Raw genomic sequence first — 26644 nt, forward strand, 5'->3', positions numbered from 1 at the left:
AGAACTTCCATGGATTCTTTCCCAAGGAGATGGATGAACCCTGCCCTGAACAATTAAATACCAGAGGACGTGCATTTAAAGTGAAAGGGGGAAAGTTTAAAGGGCATCTTCAAGAAGCAGTGCCTCAAGAAGGCAGCATCCATCATTAAGGACCCTCACCACCCGGGATATGCCCTTATCTCGTTACTACCATCGGGGAGGAGGTACAGGAGCCTGAAGACCCACACTCAACGATTCAGGAACAGCTTCTTCCCCTCCACCATCAGATTTCTGAATGGTCCATGAACCCATGAACACTACCTCGTTATTCCCTTTCTTTGCACTATTTACTTATTTTTGTAACTTATTGTAATTTTTCTGTCTTGCACTGTACTGCCGCCGCAAAACAACACATTTCACGACATATGTCAGTGATAATAAACCTGATTCTGAGATGTGCGGGGCAGATTTTTTTACACAGAGAATAGAGGGTGCCTGGAACAGGCTGCCAGGGGTGGTGGTGGAGGCATATGGAAGTGATGTTTAAGAGGCTTTTAGACAGACACATGAACATGCAGGGAGTGGAGGGATATGGATTATGTGCAGGTAGAAGAGATTTAATTCAATTTGGCATCGTGTTCAGTACAGACATTGTGGGCCGATGGGCCTGTTCCTGTGCTGTACTGTTGTTTGTTCTATAATCCCCACTAACCTACCCTGTGGACAGCACAATGGCACAGTGGGTAGAGCCACTGCCTCACAGCTCCAGAGACCCGGGTTCGATTCCGAACTCCGAAACTGTCTGTGTGGAGTTTGCACGTTCTCCCTGTGACCGCGTGTGTTTCCCCCGGGTGCTCCGTTTCCCTCCCACATCCCAAAGACGTGCGGGGTCAGTGGGTTAATTGGCCTCTGTAAATTACCCCCGGTGTGTGGGTGAGGGGTAGAATCTGGGGGGAGTTGATGGGAACACGGGGAGGATAAAATGGGACGGGTGTAAGTTGATGGTTGCTGGTTGAGGGAGGTCATCAGCATTTATTACAGCAGTCTCCTGCTCTTTCAACTGCAACTCAAGATTCAGATTAGTTTATTGTCACATACACCAGGGTGCAATGAAATTCCTTGCGTGAAGCTCACAGAGTAAACAGTAATAATAAATACAGCAATAAATACAGCGACGAGTTCAAAACCACGGAATGGCACAAAGATTGTGGTGCAAACTGAGGTAGTGCAAAAAGAAAGGCTAAAGTGGCAATAACGGAAGAGGGAGAGTTCAGAGTCTGAGAACGTGGCAGCACCGCTGGGAAGAGGATGTGAGGGAGGTGACTGGTTCAGGAGTCTGACAGCAGTGGGGAAGAAGCTGTTCCTGAGTCTGGACGTCCGGGCTTTCGAGCTCCTGTATCTTCTCCCAGAAGGTAGGACAGAGAAAAGGGAGTGGCCGGGATGGCAGGCATCCTTGACATTACCGTTATCAGACCAAGGCAAGTCCTACACCAAGTCTTTGCCCACACCCCTGACCTCTCAAAGGTTGAACACATCTGAATCTCTCAGCATCTCATCCTCATGTCAGAGTTATCCCCTGTCTTTGGCCCTGGAACTTACTGCAGACCTTGAACCAAACCCCCAACTGCTCACTCGCCAACTCCAACCTTAGTTCTCCAGCACCCACATCCAAATTTCCTTTACCTGCAAGACCATCCTTAGACCCCAAGACTGTGGTCATCCTCAAGGGCCATTGAATCAGTATAGCCTGCAAAGAGGCCATTCAGCCTATTGAGGCTGTGGTGGTCTCTGAGGAAAGCAGCCAATCCTACACTTTGGTTTTGACCCCTAGCCCTGCAGTCGATGTCCCTGAAGTATCTGCCCAGTTCCCTTTTACCCACCATGACTGAGTCAGCACCGGCCTTTCAGGACTGGTTGACAGATTGTGACTGTAACCCATGGTAACCAAGTTATAAGATGGCACGGTGGCACAGCTGGTAGAGCCGCTGCCTCACAGATTCAGAGACCCGGGATCAATCCTTCCCTCGGGTACTGTCAGTATGGAGTTTGCACGTTCTCCCTGTGACTGTGTGGGTTTCCCCCGGGTGCTCCAGTTTCCTCCCACATCACAAGACATGCACGCTGGTAAGATAAGATATCTTTTTTAGTCACATGTACATCGAAACACACAGTGAAATGCATCTTTTGCGTAGAGTGTTCTTGGGGGCAGCCCGCAAGTGTTGCCATGCTTCTGGCGCCAGCATAGCATGCCCACAACTTCCTAATCCGTACGTCTTTGGAATGTGGGAGGAAACCGGAGCACCCGGAGGAAACCCACGCAGACACGGGGAGAACATACAAACTCTTACAGACAGCAGTGGGAACTGAACCCAGATGGTAGGTGAACCATCCATTATAGGTTAATGACGACCCCATTAACGTAAAACTATAAGATATAGGAGCAGAATTAGGCCATCCAGCCCATCGAGTCTGCTCCACCATTCGATCATGGCTGATTTTTTCCAACCCCATTCTCCTGCCTTCTCCCCGTAACCCTTAACCCCCTTACCAATCCAGAACCCATCAATCTCTGCCTTAAATACACCCAATGACTTGGCCTCCACAGCCCTCTGTGGCAACGAATTCCACAGATTCACCACCCTCTGGCTGAAGAAATTCCTCCTCATCTCAGTTCTGAAGGGACGTCCCTTTATTCTGAGGCTGTGCCCTCGGATCCTGGACTCTCCCACTGATGGAAACATCCTCTCCACGTCCACTCTATCCAGGCCTTTCAGTATCCAGTAGGTCCCCTCGTCCTTAACTTCATAACTCTGTTTAAATGCAACTTTTGCCACAATTGGTCAGCAAAGGAAAACAACAACTGCATAAACACCTTTTCTTATGTAGCATTTGATTGATTCTAAGCGGCTTGTCAGAGATAACATCTGCATAAAGAGAACAGAAACCAACAGACCATCAAAGATTTAATGGCTTCTGTGTGCAGGATATGAGGGCTGGATGCATGTAGGATCATTAATCTCTGTAAATCAGACACAAACACAGCAAGAACCCCAGCTTTGAACCACAAGGAAATAAGTAAGTTAATGAATGCAAATGACATAAAAGAACTTCACACAATAAGATGTTCAAATGTTAATAAGGGTACACTTTAATCATCATCGATTCTTGTGTGTAGATCATAAAGATTTTCCGATCTGCCTGACAAAGGAAGCAGACCCTGGAAGATGTGCTTTGGATCCAAAGGGCCCAGTACTTGCCTCAAGCCTGGTTGTGTCTGTCTTTTACCTTTTTTTCTTGCACACAATTCATGGCTTCGGGACCCAGACAAAGAGATCTTAAATTTCTAAAGAGAAAGAACTTTTATTCCTACAGTAACTTTCATGACTTCAGGAAGTCCAAAACCACTTTACAGCTAACCACACATTCTTGAATTATATGCACTTGTAATTAGGAAAATCAAAGCGTTGATGTACAGAGGGATCTTGGGGTCCAAGTCCATAGCTCCCCGAAAATGGCTGCACAGGTTGATCAGATGGTAAAGAATGCGTACGGCACGCTTGCCTTTATTAGTCGAGGCACTGAGTTCGAGAGTCAGGAAGTTGTGTTGCAGCTTTTATAAAACTCTGGTTAGGCTGCATCTGGAGTATTGCATTCAGTTCTGCTCACCCTGTTATAGGAAGAGTGTGGAGGCTTTGGAGAGGGTGCAGGAGAGGTTCACCAGGATGTTGCCTGGATTAGAGGGTGGGAGCTATAAGGAGAGGTTGGACAAACTTGGGTTGTTTTCTCTGAAGTGGCGGAGGCTGAGGGGAGACCTGATAGAGGTTTATAAAATTATGAGAGGCACAGATAGAGTGGACAGCCGGTATCTTTCTTCTCCCCAAGGTCAAAATGTCTAATACTAGAGGGCATGCATCTAAGATGATAGAGGATAAGTTCAAAGGAGATATGCGGGGTGAGTTTTTTACACAGGGTTTCAGAAAAAGTGCAGTGCAGGTAGACAAATAAAGTGCAAGGGCCACGATGAGGTAAACAGAGATTTGTTATTATTGTACAAGATCCTTATAACAGTGGGACAGAAGCTGTCCTTGAGCCTGGTGGTATGTGCTCTCAAGCCTTTTATATCTTCTGCCCGCTGGAAGAGAGAATGTCCGGGGTGAGAGGGGTCTTTTATTGTGTTGGCTTCTTCCCTGAGATATTCCCACTGTTCGACCCATCCTCTCCCACTTTCTCTGCTACTGAAAACTATTGTTTTCTCATTTCTAATGAAGGATCCCTGACCTGAAACATCAACTGTGTCTCTCTCTGCAGATGCTGAGTGATTCCAGCATTTTAAGATTTCTTTATTAGTCACATGTACATCGAAACACACAGTGAAATGCATCTTTTGTGGAGAGTGTTCTGGGGGGCAGCCCGCAAGTGTCACCACGCTTCCGGCGCCAACATAGCACGCCCACAACTTCTTAGCCTGTACGTCTCTGGAATGTGGGAGGAAACCAGAGCACCCGGAGGAAACCCACGCAGACACGGGGAGAACGTACAAACTCCTTACAGGCAGCGGCTGGAATTGAATTGGGGTCGCTGGCGCTGTAATAGTGTTACGATAACCGCTACACTACCGTGCTTGCCCTCTGGTTTTCTGGTTTTATTTGTAATTAGTAACAGGACAGGCAGGCAACTTGCAACCGACTAGTCACACAGACAGTGAGGTGACATGATCAGGTAATCATTCAATTATGATAATAATTAAAGGGGAAATCTTGGTCCCAGGATGTGGGGAGAATTCTCCTGCTCTTTGAAACTGCCACGGGATTGTTTCAGAGATATGATCATATTGAAACATATCAGTTTCAGATTGAGATTAGTTTATGGTCATATAATCAGGGTGCAATGAAATTTCTTGCTCGTGTGAAGCTCACAGAGTAAACAGTAGACATGGTTATAATAAATAAACAGTAAACACAGCAACAGGGCACAAAACAGCAGAATGGTGCAGAGATTGCAGTGCAGTCTGAGGTGGTGCACAAGGAAATGCTAAAGTGACAATAACGGAAGAGGCAGAGTTCAGAGTCCGAGAACGCGGCAGCACCGCTGGGAAGGGGGTGTGAGAGAGGTGACTGGTTCGGGAGTCCGACAGCAGTGGGGAAGAAGCTGTTCCTGAGTCTGGACATCCGGGCTTTCGAGCTCCTGTATCTTCCCTCAGAAGGTAGAAGAGAGAAAAGGGACCAGCCAGGGGGACAGGCATCCTTGACGATACATCAGCCTTTCTGATACAACGCACGGTGAAGATGGACTGGATGGAAGGAAGTGACGGACTGGGCAGTGTTTACCGCTCTCTGCAGGTTCCGTCGGCCTAGAGCAGAGCAGTTGCTGTACCAGGCTGAGATGCAACCCATCAGGATACTTTCTATAGCACATCTGTCGATGTTCGAGAGTATCATCATGGACAATCAAATCTTCTCAGATGCCTAAGAAAGTACACATGCTGACGCACTTTCTTGATCATCGCATCAGTGTGGAGGGAGCAGGAGATGCTGCTGGTGAGATGAGTCCCCAGAAATTTGGAGCTGCCGACCATCTCTACAGCAGCTCTGTTGATAAGGACAAGGTCATGTTCACCCACTTTTTCCTTAGGTCAACAACCAGCTCTTTCGTCTTGCTGACGTTAAGGGCTAAGTTGTTGTGGAGACGACGTGACAAGGTTCGCAATCTCTTTCCTGTACTCCATCTCATCATTGTTGATCTGGCTGATAACATGGTCATTGGTGAACTGACATGCAGAGTCTGTAAGTTATAGGTGTAGAGCAGGGGACTGAGCACACGGACCTGGGGTGCACCGATGTTGAGGGTCCAGGTTGGTGAAATGTTAAGACCAATTCTAACTGACTGAGGTCTGCTGGTCAGAAAGTCTAGAAGCCAGTGGCAGATGGGGGCTCCAGGGCAAAGGTGCAGGAGTTTAGCAATGAGCTTATTATGGTGTTGAAGGCTGAGCTGTAATCAATGATCACTCAATGGCAGATAGGCAAAAAGGACGAAGTGTCCTACTCGTGTTCCCACACGTTCCTGTGTTCACACAAGAGAACAGAAGGAGCTTTGATTTAAGGTCTCATCTTAAGAGAAAGTGTGGCACTCCCTTAGTACTGCATTGGAGAGTCAGCCCGGAATCTGATCTCAAGTATCTAGAGTGAGTCTTGAACCCAAACTGGTCAGGGACTGTGGGGCTTGAACCCAGACACTGGTCAAGGACTGTGGGCTTGAACACAATCACTGGTCAGGGACTGTGGGGCTTGAACCCAGACACTGGTCAGGGACTGTGGGCTTGAACACAATCACTGGTCAGGGACTGTGGGGCTTGAACCCCGACACTGGTCAGGGACTGTTGGGCTTGAACACAGTCACTGGTCAGGGACTGTGGGGCTTGAACCCAGACACTGGTGAGAGAGTTGGCTACAGGTGTACATGAGGGCAGAAAACTTGTGCCCTTGTCAATCAGTAAAATTGGTAAATTGATTTATTATTGTTACATGTACCAAGGTACAATTAAAAACTTGTCTTGCATACCATCCATACAGATCATTTCATCACAGTGCATTGAGGTAGTATGAGGAAAAACAGTAACAGAATACAGAATAACGTGTCACAGATACAGAGAAAGTGCAGTGCAGGCAGACAATAAGGTGCAAGGTCATAACGAGGTAGATTGTGAGGTCGAGCGTCCATCTTATTATACTAGGGACTGTTCAATAGTCTTATAACAGTGGGGTAGAAGCTGTCCTTGAGCCTGGTGGTACATGCTTTCAGGCTTTTGTATCCTCTGCCCAATGGGAGAGGGGAGAAGAGAGAATGTCCAGGGTGGGTGGGGTCTTTGATTATGCTGGCTGCTTTACCAAGGCAGTGAGAGAGTCCATGGAGAGGAGGTTGGTTTTCATGATGTGCTGAGCTGTGTCCAGTTTCTTGCGGTCCTGGGCAGAGCAGTTGCTGTACCAAGTCGTGATACATCCGGATAGGATGCTTTCTATGGTGCATCGATAAAATTTAGTGAGGGTCAACAGGGACATGCCGATGATTTAAGCTTGGCAAAAGGCACGAGTGGGGCTGTCGAGGTCACTGCCCAGTAACACTTGGCCTTTGTTAACCTCTGTCCCTGAGCAGCTGGGAATAATCCTCTTGTGACCCACTGCGACACCAGTTTACTTTCCCTGCTCCAATCTCTCCATTACATGAACCGTAATGATCCACAGCGAATCGTGGCTCATTACAATGGTGCAATCAGTGAAAGAATGTTGAGAGATATTATTGTGTTCAAACCATAAACACCACGCTGTGGCCTGAATGCATCTGTTACCATTTACAGCAACCTCTGCATGTACGATCGGAATTTCAGTCACATTCCTCAGACCTGTTATGCAGAAAAGATGGCTTATCAGGGGGTCAATGCTCTTAGTGTTGCTGGATATTTAGAAGGAAAACAAATAAGACATTGGGATAGACACAACATTGTGACTGCTGCACAATAAGCTTGTTAATAGAGAGTGTTATATTGGCTCAGCGGGAACACTGAGCTGTAAGGTTGTCCCTGTATTAGGTCTGTAGTACTCTGCTGTGAGTTCAGTACCAGGGGATACAAAAAGTGGTGGTCACACCAGTTCATAAACTTCTACAGAAGCACTGTTGAAAGTATCCTGTGGTTGCATCATGGCCTGGTACAGCAATTCCAACGCTCAGGAACGCAAGAGGCTGCAGAGAGCAGTGGACACAGCCTGGTCCATCACGGGCACAGCCCTCCCCACCACTGACAGCATCTACAAGAGGCGCTGCCTCAGAAAGGCAGCATCTATCATCAAGGACATTTAACAACCTTAAAAGGCACTTGAACAGGTATATGGACAGGAACACGTTATGTTGCAGCTTTATAAAACTTTAGTTAGGCTGCATCTGGGGTATTGCATTCATTTCTGGTCACCCCATTATAGGAAGGATGTGGAGGCTTTGGAGAAGGTGCAGAAGAGGTTCACCAGGATGCTGCCTGGATTAGAGGGCACGTGCTATAAGGAGAGGTTGGACAAACTTGGGTTGTTTTCTCTGGAGCGGCGGAGGCTGAGGGGAGACCTAATAGAGGTTTATAAGATTATGAGAGGCATAGATAGAGTAGACAGCCAGTATCTTTTCCCCAGGGTTGAAATGTCTAATACCAGAGGGCATGCATTTAAGGTGAGCTGGGGAAAGTTCAAAGATGTGCAGGGCAAGTATTTTACACAGAGAGTGGTGGGTGCCTGGAATGGGCTGCCTGGGGTGGTGCTGGAGGCAGGTACAATAGGGGTGTGCAAGAAGATCTTAGATAGGCACATGGATGTGAGGGAAATGGTAGGATATGGACATTGTGTAGGCAGAAGGGATTAGTTTAGTTGGGCATTTTATTACTAATGTAATTGGTTCGGCACGATATTGTGGGCTGAAGGGCCTGTTCCTGTGCTGTACTGTTCTATGTTCTATGATAGGAAAGGTTTAAGAGGGATATGGGCCAAATGCAGGCAAATGAGACCAGCTTAGATGGGCATCTTGGTCAGCATGAACCAGTTGGACCGAAGGGCCTGTTTCCGTGCTGTATGACTCTATAAGTGTCAGACAAAGGGCTGAAGATTATGGAATCTGATAACAAAGGAAGGTGAATACTGGAACCAATTAAAGGAAGGAAGGTAGGGATGATGGGCAGATGGGAACGGTGGATGGAGGCATCAGGGGGAGATGAATCACACTGGAGCCCTCCTTGGGATACCCACAACTACTAAACCAGGTTGCTCAGAAAACCTAGCCCTAGAACCTCTCTGAAATCCACAGGGATTTCTGGAATATTGCCCGGTAAAGTATCTCAGGATGTTTCCCTTTAAGCCCTGATTAAATAGAAGTGCTTGTTGCTCGGGTTATGATTGCCACTGCCTACAGTTACACGGTGAACAAAGCACAATGCCAGCAGTCACAGGCTGCGGTCTCTGCCTGTCTCAACAGATGGTAAAGTAGGATGGTGATCTGGAACAGGTTGACCTGCAGTGACCTCCCGTCAGCGTGTCGGCTTGGTTTACAGTGCTTACTGTGCTCCCATGCATGTTTGTTCTGCTGTTGACAGCACCTTCTCGGCCTGCAGTGTGACAGTTATTGGACTGATTGCACCAAGCAACATGTTAGCTTCTATTGTACTTGCAGTGTGGACCTGGAAGTCAGCCAATCAAATCTCAGCTTTTACCGAGAGCCAAGGCTCTGCTAAAGTGCAGGATGAAGCTCAAACCTTTTTGCTGATGTTTTCATAAAGAGTTAACTTACCCCTGGCAGTTCGTTCCAGGCGCCCACCACTCCCTGTTTCAAAATGTATGGAACAAGCTGTCAGAGGAAGTGGTGGAGTGGGTACAAACACGACATTTAAAAGGCATTTGGACAGGTACATGGATAGGAAAGATTAGAGGGACATGGGCCAAACGCGGGCAACAAGTTCACCAACTTGGTCAGCACGGACGAGTTGGGCTGAAGGGCCTGTTTCCGTGCTCTATGACTGTGACTCTCCCTGGGTTAGGGCTGGAGGTAACAGCTAGACGAGAAACTCAGGACCTCCGTGTCACATTGCTAGTCACTAAACCATACCAGGCTAAAAATAATCTTGTTTGAAAGCCAATTAGTGAAATCTTCCATTACAATTAAAACATTGGCTGGAAATTATGGCTCCCATTGGCAATGCTCTGCACATTCCTGATGGTATAACAACTGTTAACTCTTCATAGCACTTGGCTTTACCTCCCACCCAATGGAGCTTCTGCTCAGAAAACCTCCCTTTCAGACCTGGAGCAAGAATATTCTGGGCAACAGCTCTCCATTTCACAAGCAAGTTCTCAGCACAAGAGAATTTGCCACAGGGTGTTGGTCCCAAGCCATTACTCACCAGGATATTATTCTTGGCTTGTACCTCTCCCACCAGCTCTAACAATAGAGAGATCAGAGGAACCACAATTGGCTTCTCTCAGCCTGAGCTTGAGGGAGAAAGGAAATCAGCCAAGCTACCCGTTTCTGAGAAGGTTAAGAGAGAGAAAAGCCACAGGGAACTGCAAACCTGTTAACCAGTGTTAGGGAAAATGTTGGGATCTATTGGAACATCAAACACAGAGCAGAAGTGATTGCATCACCGCCTGGTATGGAGGCTCTAATGCACAGGATCACAAGAGGCTGCAGAGAGTTGTAGACTCAGCCAGCTCCCATCACGGGCACAACCCTCCTCACCATCAAGGACATCTCCAAGAGGCGGTGCCTCAAGAAGGCAGCATCTGTGGACTCTTGACCTCACAATCTACCTAGTTATGACTTTGCACCTGATTGTCTACCGCACTACACTTTCTCTGTCGCTGTGACACTTTACTCTGCATTCTGTATTGTTTTATCCTGTACTACCTCAATGCACTGTGCAATGAATTGATCTGTAATGAATGGTATGCAAGACAAGCTTTATATTCTACCTCAGTACAAGTGACAATAATAAACCAGTTCCAATTCCATCCATCACTAAGGACCCTCACCACCCGGGACATGCCCTCTTCTCGTTACTACCATCAGGGAGGAGGTACAGGAGCCTGAAGACCCACACTCAGCGATATAGAAGATAAGTAAGATAAGATATCTTTATTATCACATGTACATCGAAACACACGGTGACTCCCCTCTGCCATCAGATTTCTGAATGAATATTACTTTGTTATTCTTTTTTTTTGCACTATTTACTTATTTTTGTAATTCGTAGTAACTTCATGTCTTGCACTGTACTGCTGCGGCAAAACAACAAATGTAATGCCATATGTCAGTGATAATAAACCTGATCCTGATTCTGAATACAGCACAGCAACAGGCCCTTCACCCCAACATGGTATTTTGGCAATGTGGTTGGCACAGACATGATGGGCCAAAGGGCCTGTTCCTGTGCTGTACTGTTCTGTGTTCTACGCCTGCACTGACCATGACGCCAACCTAAACTAATCCCACCTGTCTACACATGGTTCATCTCCCTCTGTTCCCCGCATGTTCATAGGTAGTGGCGATGGAGGGGTGCTCAATGGAGATTTCTTTCAAAGGTCAGCGCACAGTCACAAGGGGCTGAATGGCCTCCCCATTCAGAAAAACACAGGGAACTGCCAACCTGTCATCAGCGTTATGGAAATTCCTTCCCTGCCTATTATTAAGGAAGTGGTACCAAGACACTTGGAAAATAATGATAAAAGCATCCTATCTGGATGCACCACATCATGGTATGACATCTGCTCTGCCCAAGACCACAAGAAACTGCAGAGAGTTGTGGACACAGCTCAGCACCTCACGGACACCAGCCTCCCAGTCTGCACTTCCCTCTGCCTCGGGAAAGCAGCCAGCATAATCCAGGAACCCCACCCACCCGGCCATTCTCTCTTCTCCCCCCTCCCACCAGGCAGAAGATACAAAAACTTGAGGACACGTACCACCAGGCTTAAGGACAGCTTTTGTCCCGCTGTTATCAGACTCTTCAATGGACCTCTCCTACTCTAAAAGGTGAATTCATGAACTCTCGATCTCCCAATCTACATCGTCGTGGCCCTTACACTTTATTTGTCTACCTGCACTGCACTTTCACTGTAACTGCAACACTCTATTCTGCATCCTGTTTTCTTTTATAACCTTGATATATTTACGTATGGAACGAAAACTGTCTGGATGGCACGCAAACAAAAGCTTTTCACTGTATCTTGTTACATGTGGCAATAATAAACCAATACCAAGATTGGACAGAATCAGCAGATTTATGAAAGGGAAAATCATTTTTGACAAATCTGCTGGATTTTTTTGAACTAGTAACTTGAAGAGTAGAGAAGGGTGAAAGTGTGCTGTGGTGTTCCTGGGCTTTCAGAAGTTTCCAAACGAGAGGTTACTAAATAAAAGTAAAGCACAAGGGATTAGGAGTGACATACCAGTGTGGACTGAGGATTAGTTAACAGACAGAAAGCAGAGAGAAAGAATAAATGGTCCACTTTCGGGTTGGAAGGCTGTGACCAGAGGCGGCACTGAACCCCAGCTGTTCACAATCTGTATCAATATTTTGAGCGAGGGATCGTTTCCTATATCCAAGTTTGCTAAAACTCTAAGACGGGCAGGCAGGGAGGCTTCAAGAGGATGTCACCAGGCTAAGTGAGTGGGCAAGCCAGGTGGAATGGAATGTGGAAATATATGGGATCATCCACTTTGGAGCATTTTTAACTGGGGAGAGGTGTTGACGTTGAAAGGCGCCTGTTGTCTTTGTGTGCGCATCACTGAAAGTGAGCGGGCAGGTTTGGTAAACTATTAATAAGGCAGATAGATTGCCGAGGACATTTGAGTAAAAGACTAAAGACATCTTATTGCAATTATATCAGGCCCTGATCTGCAAGATTGTCTAGTGTCCGCTCTTCCCAAGTAAGGAAGGGTTATATAAGGTCATAGGTAAGATAAGATAAAATTCTTTATTAGTCACATGTACATCGAAACACACAGTGAAATGCATCTTTTGCGTAGAGTGCTCTGGGGGGCAGCCCGCAAGTGTCGCCACGCCTCCAGTGCCAACATAGCACACCCACAACTTCCTAACCCGTATGTCTTTGGAATGTGGGAGGAAACCGGAGCACCCGGAGGAAACCCACGCAGACACGGGGAGAACATACAGACTCTTACAGACAGCGGTGGGAATTGAACCCAGGGCTAGGTTAGAGACACCACAGTTGTTCTCCTTGAAGCAAGAGGGCATATGTTAAAGGTGAGAGGGGAAAGATTTAATAGGAACCATTTTCATCCAGAGGGTGGTCAGTATATGGATAAGATAAGATTTCTTTATTAGTCACATGTACAGCGAAACACACAGTGAAATGCACCTTTTGCGTAGAGTGCTCTGGGGGGCAGCCCGCAAGTGTCGCCACGCTTCCGGCGCCAACATAGCATGCTCACAACTTCCTAACCCGTACGTCTTTGGAATGTGGGAGGAAACCGGAGCACCCGGAGGAAACCCATGCAGACACGTGGAGAACGTACAAACTCCTTACAGACAGCGGCGGGAATTGAACCTGGGTTGCTGGCGCTGTAATAGCATTACGCTAACCGCCACACTACCGTGCCTGCAAGTAAGATTTTCATTGTACCTGTGCACACATGGACTTGTGCAGATGACAATAAACTGGAAACTTGACTTTAACTTTAACATGTAATATGTAACTCCAGTCCCAAAGTAACCCGGCAAGGGATGGGAAAACTGCAGTGCAAAAAAATGGAAGAAAAATCACCAAATCCCTCATTGTCAATGTCTTGAGTGAGGGGTCAGTCACCAATGACCTGTCACTTGGATTATAGAACATAGAACATTGACCAGTGCAGCACAGGAAAAGGCCCTTCGGCCCATAATGTCTGTGCTGACCACAATGCCAAATTAAACTGAATCTCTTCTGCCTGCACATGATCCATATCCCTCTATTCCCTGCATATTCATGGGTCTATCTATCATATCTGCCTCCACCAGCACCCCTGGCAGCCTGTTCCAGGCACGCACCACAAGTGTGTGACATTTCTAACCTGGGATAAAGATTCTGACTGTCTACTCTATGCCTCTCATAATTTTATAAACCTCTATCAGGTCTCCCCTCAGCCTCCGCTGCTCCAGAGAAAACAACCCAAGTTTGACTGACCTCTCCTTATAGCTCATGCCCTCTAATCCAGGCAGCATCCTGGTGAACCTTTTCTGCACCCTCCCCAAAGACTTCACGTCCTCCGGTAATGGGGCGACCAGAATTGCCCACAACACTCCAAGTGCAGTTTAGCCAAAGTTTTCTACGGCTGCATCATGAATCAGAGACTTGATTACTGGGCTGATCCAGCAGCAAGGACTTGCCCCATTGAAGTGAGTATCTGGATGATGCTGTAAGCCACAGCTGCCACTGGGATGTGGACATAGTTTAAATTGGTCTTCCTTGGTTAGCATGGACACAGTGGGCTAAAAGGCCTCTTTCTGTACTGTCTCATCCAATGTATGTTGATGTCCACCCATCTGACTCAGGACTTCAGGAAGAAATAACTTGATAATAATTCTGGAAAAGTGATTCTGCTCTGGCTGTGTGCTAAATCTTCCTGGACCTGTCCTGTGAATGAACTTGCAGCCACATGGACCATTGTTTTGGAACAGAGGAGGTCTGCAGGCCACTGGGAGGATCAGCCAGGAGGGAATCTCGTGTTTACGGACGGATATTGTGTTCCACGCTGGGATATCATGCCGAGGAGAGTTCAGCTTGAGATTCCAGACTTTCTATCAGGTCTTTAGAGCCAGGAAAGTCTGTAAAGGTCTCTGGCAGAGAGCTTGATTTCTCCGGAATGCCGGGGAGAGGATAGGATGCCTCGTTGTGGGTTTTGATGCCTCTCATTTCTTTATTCCCATTGCTTCAGGAGCGGTTCTGTCAGACCATATCACAACTGGCGATCTGAGGCATCTCACATTGTTTAGCTTGTCTAGTGTTTCAAGAAGAAAGTGCTTGCCTCTCTCCAACTTCTCTCCTGGCCTTGCCAATGGTTGCTGTTGAATTCTGGTTACTGTTGTAGTCATAAAGTCACAGAATTATACAGCACGGAAACAGGCTTCCGTGCTTTCACACCGACACCAACCACCCATTGACACCATCCCATTTTATTCTCCCCACATTCCCGTCAACTCCACCAGGTTCCACCCCTCACCCACGCACCAGGGGCAACTTAACAGCAGCCGATTAACCCACTGACCCCGCACGTCGTTGGGATGTGGGAGGAAACCGAAGCACCCGGGGGGAAACCCACGCGGTCACAGGGAGAAGGTGCAAACTCCGCACAGACAGCGCCGGAGGTCGGGATCGAACCTGGGTCTCTGGAGCTGTGAGGCCCCACTGCGCCACCCCTTTTGTCTGCAGAAAACATTACAGCCACACAGTGCATGGGGGAGGCGGTAGAAGCAGATAAGATAGTGGTGTTTAAGAGGCTTTTAGACAGACACGTGAACAGGCAGGGAATGGAGGGATTATGGATCATGTGCAGGCAGAAGGGGTTCGTTTAATTGAGCATCGTGTTCGGCACAGGCCAAAGGGCCTGTTCCTGTGTTGCACTGTTCTATCTTCTACGAATACTAATGTTGTTATTGGTATTGATATTGGTTTATTATGTCACATGTACAGTGAAAAACTTGTCTTACATACCATTCATACAGATTGATTCATTACACAGTGCATTGAGGTAGTACAGGGTAAAACAATAACAGAATACAGAGTAAAGTGTCACAGCTACAGGGAAGTGCATTGCAGGTAGACAATAAGGTGCAAGTTCACAACATTGTGAGGTCAAGAGTCCATCTCATCGTATAAGGTAACTGTTCAATAGTCTCATAACAGTGGGGTAGAAGCTGTCCTTGAGCCTGGTGGTACGTGCTTTCAGGCTTTTGTATCTTCTGCCTGGTGGGAGAAGAGAGAACGTCTGGTGTGTGTGGGGTCTTTGATTATGCCAGCTGCTTCACCAAGGCAGCGAGAAGTGTGGACAGAGTCCATGGACATCCCTTGGCCACCCCCACGAGTCACAGCTCGACAACCTGAAGTGACCCACTGGTTCAACCTGGTTTCCTGTGAGTTATGCCTCAGTTCATTAACTCTGAATCCATGCCAGAAGTTAATTAACACACCCAAAGAGATTATTTCCCCGAAAAATGGAGCAACTATCAATTTATAGTTCGTCTCTGAAATCAAAAACAAAACCTTATATTTTGGAAAGCCTTTGATTTCAGTCAGTTAGGCGTAAAAAGAATAGTTTCTCCCTGGGGCTGTTGCTTAGCTCTGATTCAACATCACTAAAATAGACTATCTTGTCATTATCACATTGCTGTTCACTGTCCTGCTTCCTCCAGTAGTGACCTCAATTCAAAAAATCCTTTGGCAGTGACGTGCTCTAGATTGCTTGAGACTTTGAAAGGATTGTGGAAAAATTGGCTTCTACTTTCTCTGTGGCATATTCTTTAGAGTCATAGAGAGCTACAGCACAGAAACAGTCCCAGAAACATGAGAAACTGCAGATGGTAAATTGGTAAATTGGTTTATTATTGTCACATGTACTGAGGTACAATGAAAAACTTTGTTCTGCATGCCATCCATACAGATCATTTCATCACATCAGTGCATTGAGCTAGTACAAGGGAAAACAATAACAGAATTCAGAATAAAGTGTTAAAGTTACAGAGAAAGTGCAGTGCAGGCAGACAATAAGGTGCAAGGTCATAACGAGGTAGATTGTGAGGTCAGGCGCGTCTCATTGTACCAGGGAACCATTCAATACTTATAACAGTGGGATAGAAACTGTCCTTGAGCCTGGTGGGATGTGCTTTCAGGCTTTTGTATCTCCTGCCTGTTGGGAGGGGGGAGAAGAGAGAATGTCTGGGGTGGGAGGGGTCTTTGATTATGTTACCTGCTTTACTGAGAAGTGTAGCCAGAGTCCATGGAGGGGAGGCTGGTTTCCGTGATGTGCTGAGCTGTGTCCACAACTCTCTGCAGCTTCTAGCAGTCCCGGGCAGAGCAATTGCCGTACCAAGTCATGATACATCCGGATAGGATGCTTTCTATGGTGCATCGATAAAAATTGGTGAGTGTCAAAGGGGACATGCCAAATTTCTTTAGCTTCCTGAGCAAGCAGAGGTGCTGGTGAACTTTCTTGGCCGTGGTGTCTACATGGTTGGACCAGGACAGGCTATTGGTGATGTTCACTCCTGGGAACTTGAAGCTCTTAACTCTCTCGACCTCAGCACCATTGATGTAGACAGGTGCATGTACACCACCTTCTTTCCTGAAGTCAATGACCAGCTTTTTGTTTTGCTGACATTGAGGGAAAGGTTGTTGCCGTAACACCATGTGACTAATCTCTCTCTCTCCTTCCTGTACTCCGACTCTTTGTTATTTGAGATCTGGTTCACTATGATGTTGTCGTCTGCAAACTTGTAGATGGATTTAAAGCAGAATCTGGCCACGGAATCGTGAGTGTACAGGGAGTAGTGCAGATGCTGGAATCTGGAGCAAAAAACAAACTGCTGGAGGAACTCAGCGGGTCAGGCAGCATCTGTGGAGGGAAATGGACAGTCGACGTCTCGGATCGAGACCCTTCATCTGGACAGGTCCTTCAGCCCACTGAGTTTACACTGACCATCGACCATCCACACACCAATCCCACACCAATCCCATTTTGTTCTCCCCACATTCCCATCAACTCCCCCCAGATTCTACCCCTCACCCACACACTGTTTTTTACACAGAGAGTGGTGGGTGCCTGCAACGGGCTGCCAGGGGAGGTGGTGCAAGCAGATACAACAGCAACGCTTAAGAGGAATTTAGACAGACACATGAACAGGCTGGGAATGGAGGGATATGGACCAGGTGCAGATAGGTGTGCAGGTTAATATTGGGACCTCTACTTTTCATGATATTTATTAATGACTTAGATGAGGGGGTGGAAGGGTAGGTTAGCAAGTTTGCAAACAACACGAAGATCGGAGGTGTTGTGGATAGTGTGGAGGGCTGTTGAAGCCTACAAAGGGATATTGATAGGATGCAGAGCTGGGCTGACAAGTGGCAGATGGAGTTCAATCCGGAGAAGTGTGAGGTGGTGCACTTTGGAAGGACAAACTCCAAGGTGGAGTACAAGATTAATGGAAGGATTCTGGGTAGTGTGAAGGAGCAGAGGGATCTGGGGGTTCATATCCACAGATCACTGAAAGTTGCCTCACGGGTGGATAGGGTAGTTAAGAAAGCTTATGGGATGTTAGCTTTCATAAGTCGAGGGATCGAGTTTAAGAGCCGCGAAGTAATGATGCAGCTCTACAAAACTCTGGTTAGACCACACTTGGAGTACTGTGTCCAGTTCTGGTCGCCTCATTATAGGAAGGATGTGGAGGTGTTGGAAGGGGTGCAGAGGAGATTTACGAGGATGCTGCCTGGTTTAGAGAGTATGGATTATGAGGAGAGACTAAGGGAGCTAGGGCTTTACTCATTGGAGAGAAGGAGGATGAGAGGAGACATGATAGATGTCTACAAAATATTAAGAGGAATAGATAGAGTGGACAGCCAGCGCCTCTTTCCCAGGGCACCAATGCTCAATACAAGAGGACATGGCTGTAAGGTAATGGGTGGGAAGTTCAAGGGAGATACCAGAGGAAGGTTTTTTACGCAGAGAGTGGTTGGTGCATGGAATGCACTGCCTGGGGTCGTAGTGGAGGCTGATATGTTGGTCAAGTTCAAGAGATTGTTACATAAGCATATGGATGAATTTAAAATAGAGGGATATGTGGGAGGAAGGGTGTAGATAGTCTTAGGCGTGGTTTGAAGGTTGGCACAACATGATGGGCCGAAGGGCCTGTATTGTGCTGTATTGTTCTATGGTTCTATGGCATCATGGTCAGCACAGACACGATGGGCTGAAGGGCCTGTTCCTGTGCTGTACTGGTCTATGTTCTAGGATCTGAATCTGTTCCTTACATACTGAACACCCTTTGTCAGAGTTTCCACTGACATAAATTGATTTACCATTGGGTTTGGAGCTGGTGCCTTCCTTCAGTGACATCAAACACGTTCCTGTTTCACTAACTATAAGCTCAATATCAATGCTCCTTTTTTTTCCCTGGCAGCATTTTTTAATTGCCAGTTTGATTTATTTAATCTGAAGCTTTGGTTTATGGCAGCAAACATCTTAATCTATAATTCATCTCCCATAACAAGCAGAGGCTTTGCTGAACTTGTGTGTGACTCTCTGGTTTATTTGTCCTTATCTTGCTCTACTGAAGCCTTATCACGTCAGCACAGAACTATCTCTCTCCGACATAAGCCCTTTCAATCAGAAGCGATGAGCTGTTGCTCATTTTTTTAAACCACGAAAATGTAGGAACCAGGATTAGATGACAGGGCAGTAACTCAAACCTCCATCACTAAACGCCCTGATCACACAACACAGGAGATGATTCACTGTCAGAGAAACGTGCAGGAATGCCGAGCAAGGCTATTCTACCTGAACCACAGACTCTGTTTCTCTTCCCACAGATGCTGCCTAACCTGCTGAGTATCTCCACCATCTTCTCTTTTTAATCCAGATACAATTGCTTGATTGTAACGTTAAAGATAGCGTCAAGTAACAGCGTCATAATCAAAGACCCCACCCACCCGGGTCATTCTGTCCTCTTCCATCGGGTAGAAGATACAGGAGCCTGAGGGCACGTACCACCAGACTTAAGGACAGCTTCTACCCTACTGTGATAAGACTATTGAACAGTTCCCTTATACGATGAGATGGACTATGACCTCACGATCTACCTTGTTGTGACCTTGCACCTTATTGCACTGCACTTTCTCTGTCGCTGTGACACTTTACTGTTATTGTTTTTACCTGTACTACATCAATGCACTCTGTACTAACCCAGTGTAACTGCACTGTGTAATGAATTGACCTGTACGATCAGTATGCAAGACAAGTTTTTCACTGTACCTCAGTACAAGTGACAATAATAAACCAATACTAATACCAATACCAAAGTGGAAGCAAAACCAGAAAACATGGGGAGACCTCAGCAGGTCAGTGGGGCAGAGAAACAGAGTTCATGTTTCGGATAAGGACTCTTCATTAGAACTGGGAATGTGGGGGAGAAGTGTGTCTTAAACTGGAGAGGTGGAGCAGAAGGATTATTTGTGAAAGGATGCAGAGCACGATTGGTAAGGAACAACTGCTTTCAAAAGTAGACGCATAAAAGGAAAAAGGGACCAACTGGACCATTTGGAGTGTGGGCCTTCACTAGTCGGGGTATTGAGTTCAAGAGCTGCAAGGTGATGTTGAAGCTCTATAGAACTCTGGTCAGACCACACTTGGAGTATTGTGTCCAGTTCTAGTCGCCTCATTATAGGAAGGATGTGGAAGCTTTAGAGAGGGTGCAGAGGAGATTTACTAGGATGCTGCCTGGATTATGAGGATAGGTTGAGTTAGCTCGGGCTTTTCACTTTGGAGAGAAGGAGGATGAGAAGTGACTTGATAGAGGTGCACAAGATGATAAGAGGCATAGATCGAGTGGACAGTCAGAGACTTTTTCCCAGGGCGACAATGGCTAACACGAGGGGACATAATTTTAAGGTGATTGAAGGGGGATGTCAGGGGTAAGTTCTTCACACAGAGAGTGGTGGGTGGAACCGCTACCAGCAGAGGTTGTGGGGGCAGATACATTAGGGACATTTAAGAGACTCTTAGATAGCCACATGAATGATAGAGAAATGGGGGGCTATGTGGGAGGGAAGGGTTAGATAGATCTTCGAGCAGGGTAAAATGTTGGCACAACGTCGTGGGCCAAAGGGCCTGAACTGTGCTGTAATGTTCTATGTTTTATGTTCTATGGAACAGAGTCAAAGCATGGAAACAGACCCTTTGGCCCATCTCCTCCATGCTGATATATCTATTTGCCTCCATTTGGCCCATATCCCTCTAAACCTTTCCTATCCATGAACCTGTCCAAATGTCATTTAAGTGTCGTAATCGTTCCCACCTCTACCACTTTCTCTGGCAGCTTGTTCCATATACCCACCACTCCCCTTGAGAAGAAATTGCCCTTTTAAATCTTTCCCCTCTCACCCTAAACCTATGCCCTCTAGTTTTAGACTCCCCCACCCTGGGGAAAAGACTGTGACCCTCCATCTTAGAGCAGGATAAAATGTTGGCACAACATTGTGGGCCGAAGGGCCTGCACTGTGCTGTAGTGTTCTATGTTCTATGTTCTGTAAGAGTAGGCCTCTAGAGTTGAGGAAAAAATGATCTCATTGAAACATACATAATTCTTAAGAGATATGACAGGATAGATGTAGGGGGAGTTTCCTCTGTAGTGTCTGGAACTGAGGGCGCGGAGCGGGAGGGGAGGTGGATCCACAAACTCAAAAAATAAGGGGTCGGCCGTTTAGGATGGAAATGAGGACTCCCTCCCTCCCCTCTTTGAATGCTCTACCAAAACAGCTGTGGAAGCTCAGTCATTAAGTATATTTAAGGTAGATTTTAGGAGATTAGGACAAAAAAAATTGGTTGATGATTGTCACATGTACCGAGGTACAGTGTTTGTCATGCCATCTTTCAGAAACAGCTTCTTCCCCTCCACCATCAGATTTCTGAACGGTCCATGAACCCATGAACACTCCCTCGTTATTCCTTTTTTTATGCACTATTTATCTATTTTGTAATTTACAGTAATTTTATATCTTTGCACTGTACTGCTGCCGCAAAACAACACATTTCACGGCATAAAACTGAATCTGATTCTGAGATCATTTCAGTCCAGCAGTGCATTGAGGTAGTACAAGGCAAAACAATAACAGAATGCAGAATAAAGTGTTACAGTTACAGAGAAAGTGCAGTGCAGGCAGACAATAAGGTGCAAGGTCATAACGAGGTAGATTGTGAGGTCAAGAGTCCATCTTATTGTACTAGGGGACCGTGCAATATAACAGTGGGATAGAAGCTATCCTTGAGCCTGGTGGTACGTGCTTTCAGGCTTTTGTATCTTCTGCCTGATGGGAGGGGGGAGAACAGAGAATGTCTGGGATGGGTGGGGATTATGTTGGCTGCTTTACCAAGGCAGCGAGAAGTGTAGATAGAGTCCATGGAGGGGAGGCTGGTTTCTGAGAGGTGCTGAGATCTATACTGAGAGCGTAGGAACAGCTTCTTCCCCTCCGCCATCAGATTTCTGAACGGTCCATGAACCCATGAACACTTCCTCATTATTCCTCTGTTGCACTGTTTATTTATTTTTGTAACTTATGGTAATTTTTATGTCTTGCACTGTACTGCTGCCGCAAAACAACAAATTTCACGTCAGATGTCAGTGATAACAAACCTGATTCTGATTCTGAGCTGTGTCCGCAACTCTCTGCAGTTTCTTGCAGTTACGGCAGAGCAGTTGCCATATCGAGTCGTGATGCATCTGGATAGGATGCTTTAGAATATTGAACATAGAACACTACAGCACAGTACAGGCCCTTCGGCCCACAATGTTGTGCCGACATTTTATCCTGCTCTAAGATCTATCTAACCCTTCCCTCCCACATAGCCCCCCATTTCTCTATCATTCATGTGGTTATCTAAGAGTCTCTTCTATGTCCCTAATGTATCTGCCCCCACCACCTCTGCCGGCAGTGCGTTCCACGCACCCACCACTCTCTGTGTAAAAAACTTACCTCTGACATCCCCCTTATACCTTCCTCCAATCACCTTAAAATTACGTCCCCTCGTGTTAGCCATTGTCGCCCTGGGAAAAAGTCTCTGACTTTCTGTGGTGCATTTATAAATATGTAAAACTCAATGAATAAAAGGTCAGTGCAGGAAAATGGCACTGAATTAAAAGATCAGTCATGACCTTACTGAAGGGTGGAAAGGACATGAGGGGCCGAATGGCCTCCGCTTGCTTCTCTGCAGCAGTGTTCACATCCAGGTCCCTCCCTCCCTCGTTGCTTGTGGAAGATTCAAGATGCAGACACTGACCCTCCCCAGTCGATGGATTTTTTTCCTCAATGATTTCAACAAGTCACATCGTGCTCCCGATCTCTGGAAGGGAACGGTTAGCCAGTTTCCGAAACCAGACACAAAGAAGAAAAGTTGGCACTCAGTGAAGGTATTTTCTGAGCCGTGCCTGCAGGAATTTTGGCCTCGTGATACTGCGGAACAGAGTCTTTCAGAGCAGATGATGTAGAGAACTGTTGGTAGGCTGTGAGTTGGAACAGAGTTATCCAAACTTTGAGAGGGTTAAAGCAAATCTTGAGGCAGTGTACTTGGCAACAGTGATCTGTTGGACTTTGCTCTATATTCTGGAAATCAGGCAAGGCAATGTTAAAGGTAACATTGGATGGAGGAGGAGCTCAAAAGTGAGGCTTTTAATGGGGAAAACATTTGGTTGATATTTGCAGCAAGGGCACTGACTCAACAAAAATCACTGGGCTTTTCTACAGAACAACTGGTGAAAGTTGTCCCAACCATTGTCTGAAATAGCCTCCACTATTTCATTATATACCCACAGGGAGAGGTATAGGAAGTTGGCCAGGCTAGGTCTTTATTCCTTGGAACATGGGAGAATGAGGGGCGACCTTACAGAAGTGTTTAAAATTATGAGAGGCATAGATAAGCTGGACAGTAACAGTCTTTTCCCCAGGGTAGGGGGGGTCCAAAACAAGGGGGCATAGGTTTAGGGTGAGAGGGGAAAGATTCAAAAGGGACCTGAGGGACAACTTTTTCACGCAGAGGGTGGTGTGTATGGAACGAGCTGCCAGAGGAAGTGGGCGAGGCAGGTACAACAGGATCAGTTAAGAAGCACTTGGATAGGTACATGGAGGGACGGGGCTTGGAGGGATATGGGCCGAACGCAGGAAATTGGGACTAGCTGGGTGGGCACTGTGGTCGGCATGGACTGATCTGTGCTGTATTGCTCTATGACTCTATGACTCTCTATGTGTAATCTCTGTTGTTTCACCACTGAAAGGTTTAATGTATGAGGAGCATTTGATGTCTCTGGGCCTGTACTCGATGGAGTTCGGAAGGATGAAGGGGGACCTCATTGAAACCTACTGGATACTGAAAGGCCTGGATAGAGTAGACTTGGAGAGGATGTTTCCATCAGTGGGAGAGTCTGGGATCTGAGGGCACAGCCTCAGAATAAAGGGACGTCCCTTTAGAACTGAGATAAGGAGGAATTTCTTCAGCCAGAGGGTGGTGAATCTGTGGAATTCGTTACCACAGAGGGCTGTGGAGGCCACATCATTGGGTGTATTTAAGGCAGAGATTGATAGGTTCTTCATTGGTGAGGGGGTTAAGGGTTATGGGGAGAAGGCAGGAGAATGGGTTTAAATAAAAATCAGCCATGATTGAATGATGGAGCAGACTCGATGGGCTGAATGGCCTAATTCTGCTCCTATATCTTATGGTCTTATGGTAGCCACGGGTTCAGCCACGAGCTCTGGAATGACCTCTCAAAGCCTCTCCACATCTCTCTGTTTTACGACCTACCACATTGAAAAAAGGTGCAGAGCAAAAGTTCAGCCGTCACGTTGTGGGTCCACGTGCAAACCCTGCCAAGGTTATGCCGGCTGGACTGGGTGGGTTTCACCTTCAGATCCGACTCAGAAGGCCGGTCACCTCCCTCTTCAGGGGCTTGAGAGAAAGACATGCCAACTATAGTGTCACTTCACACAGCACAATGTCCCAAAAGATTTTCCAGCCATTGTCATGTGTCCCACACCACCAGGTTCAGGAACAGTTACTTTCCTACAACCATCAGGTTCTTGAACTGACCTGCACACCCCTAACCCCACTTCAGCGACGGGACACTACGCACCACCTCTTGCACTGCCGTGGGCCTGTCTCCGATTGTGTCTTTCTCTTTATTTGCACTAATGTCTTTCCTGTCTTTGTCTTCACTTTTATGGACAATTCATGTCCTGAGCATTGTCTGTGCCTATGTGTCTGTGATGCTGCTGCAAGCAAGTTTTTCATTGTATCTGTACCTCACAGTACTTGTGAGGTCAGGCACGGTAGTGTAGCGGTTAGCATAATGTTTTACAGCGCCAGTGACCCGGGTTCAATTCCGGCCGCTGTCTGTAAAGAGTTTGTACGTTCTCCCCGTTTCTGCGTTGGTTTCCGCCGGGTGCTCAGGTTTCCTCCCATATTCCAAAGACGTACGGGTTAGGAAGTTGTGGGCATGCTATGTTGGTGCCGGAAGCGTGGCAACACTTGCGGGCTGCCCCCAGAACACTCTACGCAAAAAAGATGCATTTCACTGTGTGTTTCGATGTACATGTGACTAATAAAGATATCTTATCTTACACGACAATAATCTTGATTTGACTTAACTTGAGGGATTCACAACACAATTAACAATGTTGTTTTTCAAAAATACACTTCTTTCTTAATATATACAGTAAATACAACTGGGACATGTCATTTTGTCCATTCACTGTGGCAAGCAATTCAACACATTCCTTTACAATATGTGAACACCACACTGTTTGGTCCTTAACCAATACCCCCAGGAAGTGTTTGAGAGGCTGTTACACAGGACCCAGCCCCTCAGTGACCTTACACTGTGGTCTTTCCCCACAGAGTCTTCGCAGTGGTTGAACCAAGCATCACTCAGTGCGTGCTCCTGTACCCTGGAATGTGCCAGTGAACAGCAACCAGCCTCCCCTTCATTGAATCCATCTGACTTCCTGCTACCTCGGGAAAACAGCCAGTATAATCAAGGATTATATTGGATCAAGGATCCCTCCCACCCTGGTCATTCTCTCTTTTTCTCCCTCCCATCAGGCAGAAGATACATAACCCTGAGAACATTTACCACCAGGCTCAAGGACAACTTCTATCCCACTGTGATGAGACTCTTGACGGACCTCTTGTATGATAAAGATGGACTCTTGACCTCACAATCTACCTCGTCATGGCCTTGCACCTTATTGTCTGCCTGCACTGCACTTTCTCTGTAACTGTAACGCTCTGTTCTACATTCTCTATCTTCTGTATTATTTTCTTGTTTATTCCCTCAATGTACTTATGTATGGAATAAACTGTCTGGACTGTACAGTTTTTCACTGTATCTCAGTACATGTGACAATAATAAACCTATTACCAGTAACTTGCAGACATTTTCAACAAGTGTCGGGCAGACCAAGGCGCATCTTTCACCGAGTTGATGATCTTCCAACAGCACTCGATGTCTGTCTCAGCGAGTGTCCCTGGGAACACCCTGTAGATCAGAGAGTCCTCCGTTATATAGCTGTCCAGGATAAACATCAACATCCCTTCTCAGACCTTCTTGACAAACACATGGTCCTCAAGGAGGTGGGTAATGTGTAGGCCGGGATTGTGAGTCTGCTGTGCGTGAAGCATTTGACAGGGTGAACCCCTTCTCACTACCAGCCAAGCAAAGTCTGTGCCCCTATACCACCACAATTACAAATGGCAACATTAACCAACGCAAACAATCCACGTTGACTGAGGGCAGTGTTTTCAAATGCTGAGGCACATCTTAGTGCAAGTAACCAAAGCCCTGGTCAAAGAGGTAGGTTTTGTGGAGAATCTCAGATGAGGAAAGTGTGGCAGAGGGATTTGGGGATGGGATTTCCAGATGGAATTTCCAGAGCTCGGGACTGTGGCAGCTGAAGGCAAGGCCTCCAGTGGTGAAACAGTTAAAATGGGGGGTGATGGTATTCAAGGAGCATTGAGGTCTCTGTAAGTTGCAAGGCTAGAGGAGGTTGTGGATTTAAGTGGAGGGATGCAGAGGGAGGGGCAGTAACAGTGAGGCAATGGAAAGAAGCAACATCGAGGACAAGATGGAGAAAATAATCTCAAAGCCCAGTAGAATGTGAGATAACTTCAGTACAGGGACCTTCGAGTTATAGTCCAGGTTGGTCAAACACACTGGGTGGCACTGGCACAACGGGTAGCGCCGCTGCCTCACAGCGCCAGAGACCTGGGTTCGATCCCGACCTTCGGTCTGTGTGTGGAGTTTGCACGTTCTCCCTGTGACCGCGTGGGTTTCCATCCGGGTGTTTGGGTTTCCTCCCGTGTCCCAATGACGCAGGAGGACTGCAGATGCTGG

At 46.8% G+C, this 26644-nt stretch overlaps 1 long non-coding RNA gene across 2 annotated transcripts in view; it reads left to right on the top strand.

Annotated features, from left to right (window-relative positions):
* Positions 1–26171, top strand: part of LOC127569314 (uncharacterized) — an 87723-nt gene extending 61552 nt beyond the window's left edge. For both annotated transcript variants that reach the window (XR_007956174.1, XR_007956173.1), the window contains one exon: positions 25150–26171. This is a non-coding gene — a long non-coding RNA (uncharacterized LOC127569314). The remainder of the gene's footprint in view (positions 1–25149) is intronic.
* The last annotated feature ends 473 nt before the right edge of the window (positions 26172–26644 follow it).

The sequence above is a fragment of the Pristis pectinata genome, chromosome 4, assembly GCF_009764475.1.
Source record: "Pristis pectinata isolate sPriPec2 chromosome 4, sPriPec2.1.pri, whole genome shotgun sequence".
NCBI classification, from domain to species: domain Eukaryota; kingdom Metazoa; phylum Chordata; class Chondrichthyes; order Rhinopristiformes; family Pristidae; genus Pristis; species Pristis pectinata.